The 9,665-nt window shown below is 43.2% G+C and overlaps 1 non-coding gene across 1 annotated transcript; it reads left to right on the plus strand.

Moving 5' to 3' along the window:
* Positions 1-254: 254 nt before the first annotated feature.
* LOC126250485 (U6atac minor spliceosomal RNA) lies at positions 255-344 on the plus strand. The gene has a single exon (XR_007545711.1). It is a non-coding gene; the product is annotated as a U6atac minor spliceosomal RNA (small nuclear RNA).
* The last annotated feature ends 9,321 nt before the right edge of the window (positions 345-9,665 follow it).

Consider the following 9,665-nt stretch of genomic DNA (forward strand, 5'->3'; position numbering starts at 1 on the left):
AGCAGCAGCAGCGCGGTTCCGGACGGAAGTGCCTAGAAACGCTCGGCCACAGCTGCCGGCTTTCCGTTATACAGCTGATGATTGTTCATATTCACAACTGCAAATACATTTCATGCGTGTACGCTTTATGCTTACCATAGTCTTTGCTCATTATAATGGTAGTTGCGTAAATTTCAACACTTAGGAGTGTCCGCCCCGATTGCTGAATGGTCAGGGTGACTGACTGCCGTCCTAAGGGGCACAGGTTCGATTCCGTGTTGTACAAATGGAGAGACGGCTAGCACTCCCCTTGACAAGGATGGAACACGTATAAGGTTGACGCACCGCTTGACCCATTGTCTTATATCCGCCGGCACGGTAGCTCAGCGTGTTCGATCAGAGGGATGCGTGCTCTCTGTAATAAAAAAACTGAGTCGAGGAATCAACGATCAACTTTAACGGATGTCTTGTGACGTCCACCCGGACTAAACGCTACGAACTATATCGAACAAAATGAAAAAAAAAGAAGATAGCTGAATGGTCAGCGTCACGGACTGCCGTCCTAAGGGGCCCAGGTTCGATTCCCGGCTGGGTCGGGATTTTCTCCGCTCAGGGACTGGGTGTTGTGTTGCCTTCATCATCATTTCATCCCCATCCGGCGCGCAGGACGCCCAATGTGGCGTCGAATGTAATGAGACCTGCACCAAGGCGGCCGGACCTGCCCCGTAAGGGGCATCCCGGCCAATAACGCCACACGCACATTTCCATTTCAACAATTGGAATACCTTGTCTTTATTACACTAACTTCTCTGTTTTCAAACGAACGTATACAGATTTTTCAGTTAAAGAAGAAAATATTTCGGCTCCTTTTTTGACCATACCATTGTGCTGGCAGCGATACTATCTGCATCACATTTATATCAGGATGACCTCACCGAAATTCGAACCAGGGATCACTTCCATTCATTACTACAATAACTCGTTCTGTAGAATCCGTATATGTCTTCCAAATGTAATATTTTTGAATGAAGAAAGTAAATTAGCTGAAAAACTTAATGAAATAAAGTGTTGTCGAAAACATTGAAAGCTTTCTCACCCGCTGATCTAAAAAAAGGACAGAAAGCTGCGGGGTCGACCGACCACACAAGACGCTGCAATGGTGCCGCTCTGAAGTCAGCCGAGTACAGTGTGGTCCATGGATAGTGACCGGGCCAAATATCTCACGAAATGAGCGTCAAACGAAGAAACTACAAAGAACGAAACTCGTCTAGCTTGAAGGGGGAAACCAGATGGCGTTATGGTTGGCCCCCTAGATGGCGCTACCATAGGTCAAACGGATATCAACTGCGTTTTTTAAAATAGGAACCCCCATATTTTATTACATATTAGTGTAGTACGAAAAGAAATATGAATGTTTTAGTTAACTACTTTTTTCGCTTTGTGACAGATGGCGCTGTAATAGTCACAAACACATGGCTCACAATTTTAGACGAACAGTTGGTAACAGGTAGGTTTTCTAAATTAAAATACAGAACGTAGGTACGTTTGAACATTTTATTTCGGTTGTTCCAATGTGATACATGTACCTTTGAGAACGCATGCTGTTACAGCATGATTACTTGTAAATATCAAATTAATGCAATAAATGCTAAAAATGATGTCCACCAACCTAAATGCATTTGGCAATACGTGTAACGACATTCCTCTCAACAGCGAGTAGTTCGCCTTCCGTAATGTTCGCACAAGCATTGACAATGCGCTGCCGCATGTTGTCAGGCGTTGTCGGTGGATCACGATAGCAAATATCCTTCAACTTTCCCCACAGAAAGAAATCCGGGGACGTCAAATCCGGTGAACGTGCGGGGCATGGAATGGTGCTTCGACGACCAATCCACCTGTCATGAAATATGCTGTTCAATACCGCTTCAACCGCACGCGAGCCATGTGCCGGACATCCATCACGTTGGAAGTACATCGCCACTCTGTCATGCAGTGAAACATCTTGCTTGTAGTAACATCAGTAGAAAATTGCGCAGGAAATCAGCATACATTGCACCATTTAGATTGCCATCGATAAAATGGGGGCCAATTATCCTTCCTCCCATAATGAAGCACCATACATTAACCCACCAAGGTCGCTGATGTTCCACTTGTCGCAGCCATCGTGGATTTTCCGTTGCCCAATAGTGCATATTATGCTGGTTTACGTTACCGCTGTTGGTGAATGACGCTTCGTCGGTAAATAGAACGCGTGCAAAAAATCTGCCATCGTCCCGTAATTTCTCTTGTGCCCAGTGGCAGAACTGTACAAGACGTTCAAAGTCGTCGCCATGCAATTCCTGGTGTATATAAATATGGTACGGGTGTAATCGATGTTATTGTAGCATTCTCAATACCGACGTTTTTGAGATTCCCGATTCTCGCGCAATTTGTCTGCTACTGATTTGCGGATTAGCCGCGACAGAAGCTAAAACACCTACTTGGGCATCATCATTTGTTGCAGGTCGTAGTTGACGTTTTTCATGTGGATGAACACTTCCTGTTTCCTTAAATAATGAAACTATCCGGCGAACGGCCCGGACACTTGGATGATGTCGGCCAGGATACCGAGCAGCATAGATAGCACACGCCCGTTGGGCATTTTGATCACAATAGCCATACATCAACACGATATTGACCTTTTCCGCAATTGGTAAACGGTCCATTTTAACATGAGTACTGTATCACGAAGCAAATACCTTCCGCACTGGCGGAATGTTACGTGATACTACGTATTTATACGTTTGTGACTATTACTGCGCCATCTATCACAAAGCGAAAAAAGTGGTCCAACTAAAACATTCATATTTCTTTACGTACTACACGAGTATGTAATAAAAATAGGGTTCCTATTTAAAAAAAAAACGCAGTTGATATCCGTTTGACCTATGGCAGCACCATCTAGAGGGCCAACCATAGTGCCATCTGGTTTCCCACTTCAAGCTAGACGAGTTTCGTTCTTTGTAGTTTCTTCGTTTGATGCTTATTTCGTGAGATATTTGGCCCGGTCACTATCAATGGACCACCCTGTATATGCAGCTCTCTGCCGCTAGAAGACGCGGAATTGTAACGTGGCAGTGTGTGAGTAACTATGTCGGTCCGTGAGGAGCAGCATGCTGTAATCAAGTTTCCAGTTCGAAGAGTTCGTCGACAAATGTAACACTCTCTCCTTCAGCATGACAATGCCAGGCCACACCGAGCGCTGCAGCGTTTGCAACAGTCTGATGCCTTGCATTCATGGTCAACCGTCATACTCCACACTGTCCCGACTTGGTTCCATTCGATTTTCACCTGTTACCATAAGTGAAAGAACACATCTGATGACTTCACTTTGATAGAGATGAAGCGGTACAAGCAGGCGTAAAGTTGTGGCTCCGTCAACGAAGTCAAAGTCTACAGTGACGGTATCAACAAACTGGCCTCTCGTTGGGAGAAATGTGTTTGTCGGCAGGGTGACTATGATGAGAAATAAATATGTAGAAATGAAGAATAAACTTCTAGAATTTTAAGGGGGGTAGGACGTCAAACGGGCCGACTTGGAGCAGGAGAGGCACCACAGGACATCTATTTTCTACTGTCTATACTTTTACAAATAAATTCATAAAACTTTGTCAGCATGACCAGGAAGGATTCAGGATTCACGCTCATAACAGTGGAAGTGCAAAAACATAACAAAATAAATTTTTTTTAGATATGAAATTTCATAATTTTTTCACTTACTGTTGGCTGCATTTGTTGCTAAAGGTACATTTTTCTTCACAAGTAAGAGAGATTCTTTGATGAATTTTGCATAGCATACAAACCATACTTACAGGTGTATGAAACTATAGAATTTTCCAAATCTACTAAAAACTGTGGTAAAAATTGAGATAATTAACTACAAAATTTGATATTTTTCTAAACATAAAGTTTGAAAGGTAATAGCTCATTCATTTTTTCATAAATTAAATAGATTCTAGAGTTTCTGACACCTGTAAGTATGGTTTGTATGCTGTACAAAATTCATCGACAAGTTTCTCTTACTTATGAAGAAAAGTGTACCTATATCAACAAATGCAGCCAATAGTAAGTGAAAAAATGATGAAATTTCACATGTAAAAAAATTATTTTGTTACGTTTTTGAACTTCCGCTGCTACGAGTGTGAATCCTGAATCCTTCCTGGTCATGCTGACAAAGTTTTATGAATTTACTTGTAAAAGTATAGACATGGAAATTAAAATGTCCTGTGGTGCTTCTCCTGCTCCAAGTCGGCCCGTTTGACGTCCTACCCCCCTTAGTATGTTTAGTTTATTTAAAAAGAATTTTCACGTAAAAAATTGTGAGGCATTACTTTTGAAAAAGCTCTCATACTTGCGAGCGAGTTATATGACGATTTTAATCCTTCGGTTATGGCTTCGATATTTTTGTCCAGTTTTTGTTACGCTGCGAGAAAGTGTTATTTCTAATAACAATAAAATCTAATGGGAGAAAAAATGTCGCACAAGAGAGTGAAATGTGAATAGGGCTATAAAGTGGTACAAGCCGAGTAAGAGGGTAGTGATGTGTAGCTCGATCGCCTGCAGTGAGGACGTTAGAGGTGGAGATAAAGAAGCAGGACCGGCAGGCTGGGAGAAAGCGTTCGGCAAGTTGAGCGGAGCGCTACTGCAGCAATCAGCAGCCGTGGCGGCGGCCAAACTGATGCTCATCGCTCGCGTGGAAAGACCAGATAACGACGGCGCCAGGGCGGCCAAATTGATCGCCCGCTCTCAAACTACACAGTGGAACATGCCAAGCGACGTTACAGAGTCCAAAGAGAGTGTCACCGTCATCATCGCAGTTTTCTTCAAACTGCAAAAAGATTAAGAAGCGAATTTCGAGAAGATGGTTCCTTAGACAGTTATCCTAAGCGGGGTTTCAACAATGATAGTAGCAACAACATAATATTCGTGTTGTCAAAGGTATTTTACAATGGAATTACGGCTTTGAAATACCACTAACTGCGATGTCGTTAGAGAAGTAGTACTTCCTAGTGTGGTTATAGTAGGCAGCTCAGAAGAACGTCTTTGTCTTCTGTTTCGTTGTTTGGCGTTTATAGTATGTAACATAAACTTAAAAAAAGAGAAACGCACCACGAAGAAATTATATGTATTGGACGGAAATCGCTAGATATGACGTACATGTACAGACACACAGAAACAAATCAACACAATTTCAGAAAAATTGCACGATTTATTCCAGAGATAGTGCTTCAAAAACTGAGCAACTCAATAACGCGTTGGTCCACTTGTGGCCCTCATGCAAGCAGTTATTCGATTTGACATTAATTGACGGAGTTGTTGGACGTCGTGTTGAGGGATGTCGTTCCAGATTCTGTCCAATTGGCGTGTTAGATCATCAAAATCCCGCAATAGTTGGAGAGACCTGCCCATAACGCTCCAAGCGTTCTCAATGGGGGAGAGATCCGGAAATCTTGTTGGCTGAAGTATGGGTTCAAAATGGTTCAAATGGCTCTGAGCACTATGGGACTTAACTTCTGAGGTCATCAGTCCCCTAGAACATAGAACTACTTAAACCTGACTAACCTAAGGACAACATACACATCCATGCCCGAGGCAGGATTCGAACCTGCGACCGTAGTGGTTGCGCGATTCCAGACTGTAGCGCCTAGAACCGCTCGGCCACCACGGGCGGCGTTACATCTTCAAAATCCCGCCATAGTTGGAGAGACCTGCCCACAATGCTCCAAGCGGTATCAATTGGGGAGAGATCCGGAGATCTTGTTGGCTTAAGTATGGGTTGCAAGTACGAAGACAAGCGGTAGAAACTCTGAATCTCGTTGACTGGAGTAGAATTGTCTTCAGTGATGGGTCTCGCTTCTCTCGATGCCCACCGAAGGGTATTTGGAAATGCCTCGGAGAGCGGTGGAATACAATGACTGTCACCCGTCATGCTGCGTGACAAGCAGGGGTAATGATCTGGGGTGCCATTTCGTTTCATAGCAGGATCCCTTTGATGTTCATCCTCGGCACCCTTACAACACAGCAGTACATCGACGATATTTTATGCCCCTTTTGGTTGCCCTTCATGGCAAGCCACCCTGGGCTTACATTTCAGCAAGATAATTCCCGCCCTTAGACGGCGAGAGTTCCTACTGCTTGTCTTCGTACTTGCAAAACCCTGCCTTAGTCAGCAGCGTCACAGAATCTCTCGGAAACTGAGAACTTTTGGAGCGTTATCGGCAGGGCTCTCCAACCATCTCGGGATTTTGGCGATATAAAGCTCCAACTGACAGAATTTGGAACTATATCCCTCAGGTATACGTCCAGCAACTCTATGAATGAAAACCAAACTTCCTGGCAGGTTAAAACTGTGTGCCGGACCGAGACCTGAACTCGGGACCTTTGCCTTTCGCGGGCACTCCGCTGTAGAGTGAAAATTTCATTCTAGAATGAAAACCAAGCCGAATAACGGCATGCATAAGGGCCAGCGATGCACCAACGCGTTATTAACTTACTCGATTTTTGAAGCTCTTTCTCTTGAATAAATCGTCCAATTTTTCTGGTCATTTATTTTTCTCTACACGTTCATCACATTTGGATAATTCCTTCGTGGTGTAACTTTTATTTTTGCCTTACAGCGTATATATCTTTTTGCAGAGCAGTATCGAAGGGGAATATACTTTAAAATATACCTGCCGATACCACATCCAAACTGGAAGCAAGAAACGGGCGAGAGAACCCTACCATTAACTGAATAAATCGAATCACGTATCGCGACGAAAATACGAATTTCAGTAGCTGCATATTCGATACAATTGTTAAGAAGCTGTTCATGCAACAGCTAGTGATACCTTGGCATATCAGAACAGAACGTGACCGAAATAATTAGCGAAGTATCAGTACCTTGTTGGGGTGTGATAATTCAATAGCCGCGTGGGGTAGCCGCGAGATCTAAGGCGCCTTGTCATGGTTCGCGCGGCTTCCCCCGTCGGAGGTTCGAGTCCTCCATCGGTCATGGGTGTGGGTGTTGTCTTTAGCGTAAATTAGATTAAGTAGTGTGGAAGCCTAGGGACATATGACCTCAGCAGTTTGGTCCCATAGTAAAAAATAAATAAATTAATTAAATATATATACTTCTCTCGAAGCTCGTGAAGTCAGTCACATTGACAATGTTGGCATACTGGATGGTCATAATCAGCCTGAAAAGCTTGTAATGACGTTGCAGGGTAGGTTGCACTGAGATATAATTATTAAGAAAGGTGTTAGATACATTGAACTGTTTCCGAGTTAATTAACATTGAAGTTAGACGATCAGGCCGTTGCATACGCAGTCTTGTGCGGTATCCTCTACGCTATGAGAACAACTGACGCAAATTGTATCTGTGAGAAAATAAAATGCCTACAGCCGTCTTTATGATTTGATTTATTTTGTTGCAACCAGTTTCGGCCCTTTAACGTGCCATCTTCAGGCTGTAGTTGACGGAGAACAGGTTGATACGATCCATATATATATATCGGATCAGTAGCGAGCATAATTAGATATGCAGATAATCTGAAAACTTGGTGTCAGCACTCTAACCATTAGCTGCCAACTGACTTGAGAACCAGCAGGCCGGTGTGGCCGAGCGGTTCTAGGCGCTTCAGTCTGGAACCGCGTGACCGCTACGGTGGCAGGTTCGAATCCTGCCTCGGGCATGGATATGTGTGATGTCCTTAGGTTAGTTAGGTTTAAGTAGTTCTAAGTTATAGGGGACTAATGACCTCAGATGTAAAGTCCCATAGTGCTCAGTCATTTGAACCATTTTTGACTGGAGAACCATTAAAGATACGACATCCAAAGATACGTGTCAGCTAATACTCAAAGAAGTCCAAACTCGGAAACGGCTCATTGATTTTTTTCTTAACAATTATTTAATTATTTCCAGCATTCCCACAAATCACTTACAAGCGTTTCAGACTGTCTCTGACCAACCTGTATACAATATATACTCGCGTGTGTATATACTGAAGCGCCAAAGAAACTGGTACAGGCATGAATATTCAGATACAGAGATATGTAAACAGACAGAACACTGCGCTGCGGTCGGCAACGTATATATATATATCGGACTGTCCTATTTTTTGATCTAAGGCGTATCACAATGCACACCCACCTCATTGCAACACTCCTGTCCTGCGCTTCATTCTCAGCAGCGAACACTACGTATTAAATGCGAAAATCCTTCTACAAACACTTGATTTATGGAATTTGCTTCCTGTCCCTTCTATGATACAGTGCAATATTATTATTTTTTTTTTTACTACATATGTTGTAAAATGTGGGAAACTGATCTGAGCTACCAGTAGTCCTGTTGTTCTTGTGGTGTCATGTTAATCTCATGTCACATCTAGCCGCTTGCAATGAGTGGAAATTGTAGTTGCGTTTGTAATGTATTATTTCCGGGACGCTAATGTCGACGAGCGACAGCGCAGGTCGGGGCACGGGGACAGTGTCCGGCATTTGCTTAATCCAGTTATTGGGCTGTGGCCCCGCCCGACCTGGCGGTTTTCAAAGGCGGGTCTTTCCCATAGAATGGCTGGCGTTTATAATCTATGGGTCACGAACTCCTGAAAGCGTCGACATGCATCAGCACTTTGTACATCAACATGATTTTTCCGCATTCACAATTAACGCCTGACGGAGGGTTCATCGAACTACCTTCAAGCTATTTTTCTACCGTTCCATTTTCGAACAGAAGGAAATATATAAATCTTTCCGTGTGAGTCTGATTTCTATTATTTTAATATGATGATCATCTCTCTCTTTGCAGCTCGGCGCCAACGAAATATTGTAGCATTCGGAGGAGAAAATTCATGATTGAAATTTCATGAGAAGATCTTGCGCCACCGAAATACGCCTTTGTTTTAACGATTTCCAGCTCATTTCGAGTATCATATCCATGGCATTCTCTCTCCTATTTCGCGATAATACAAAATAACTGTCCTTCTTTGAACTTTTTCAATGTTCTCCAACAATCGTAGCTGAAATGCAGCAGTACTTCTGAAGAGGGCGGACAAGCGTATTGTAGCTAGTCTCTTCAGTAGACATGCTGCGATTTCCAAGTCTTATGCCAATAAATCGCAGTCAGTGGTGCCCTTTGTCCTCTACATTATCTACGTGATCGTCCCAATTTAAGTTATTCGCAATTGTAAGCCCACAGCAATTAGATTTGTGTGATTTATCGTATAAGCAAACTTAATCGGATTTCTCTAGTTCTCATGTGGATGACTTCACACCTTTTATTACTTAGTCAAGAGACGGTATATGACAGAATCTTCTGCTAACAGTTTATGAGGACTACTCAGATTGTTTCCTAAATCGTTTCTATAGGGTGTTCCGTAATTCTCGTTACAAACTTCTAGGCCGGCCGGTGTGGCTGTGCGGTTCTAGGCGCTTCAGTCTGGAACCGCTTGACTGCTACGGTCGCAGGTGCGAATCCTGCCTTGGGCATGGATTGTGTGATGTCCTTAGGTTAGTTAGGTTTAATTAGTTCTAAGTTCTAGGTGACTGATGACCTCAGAAGTTAAGTCGCATAGTGCTCAGAGCCATTTGAACCATTTTTACAAACTTCTAGAACTTGTAGAGGAAAGTGAGTAAATAATATTTTGAATAGGAAACCATGTACAGA

The sequence above is a fragment of the Schistocerca nitens genome, chromosome 3 (assembly GCF_023898315.1).
Source record: "Schistocerca nitens isolate TAMUIC-IGC-003100 chromosome 3, iqSchNite1.1, whole genome shotgun sequence".
NCBI lineage: Eukaryota > Metazoa > Arthropoda > Insecta > Orthoptera > Acrididae > Schistocerca > Schistocerca nitens.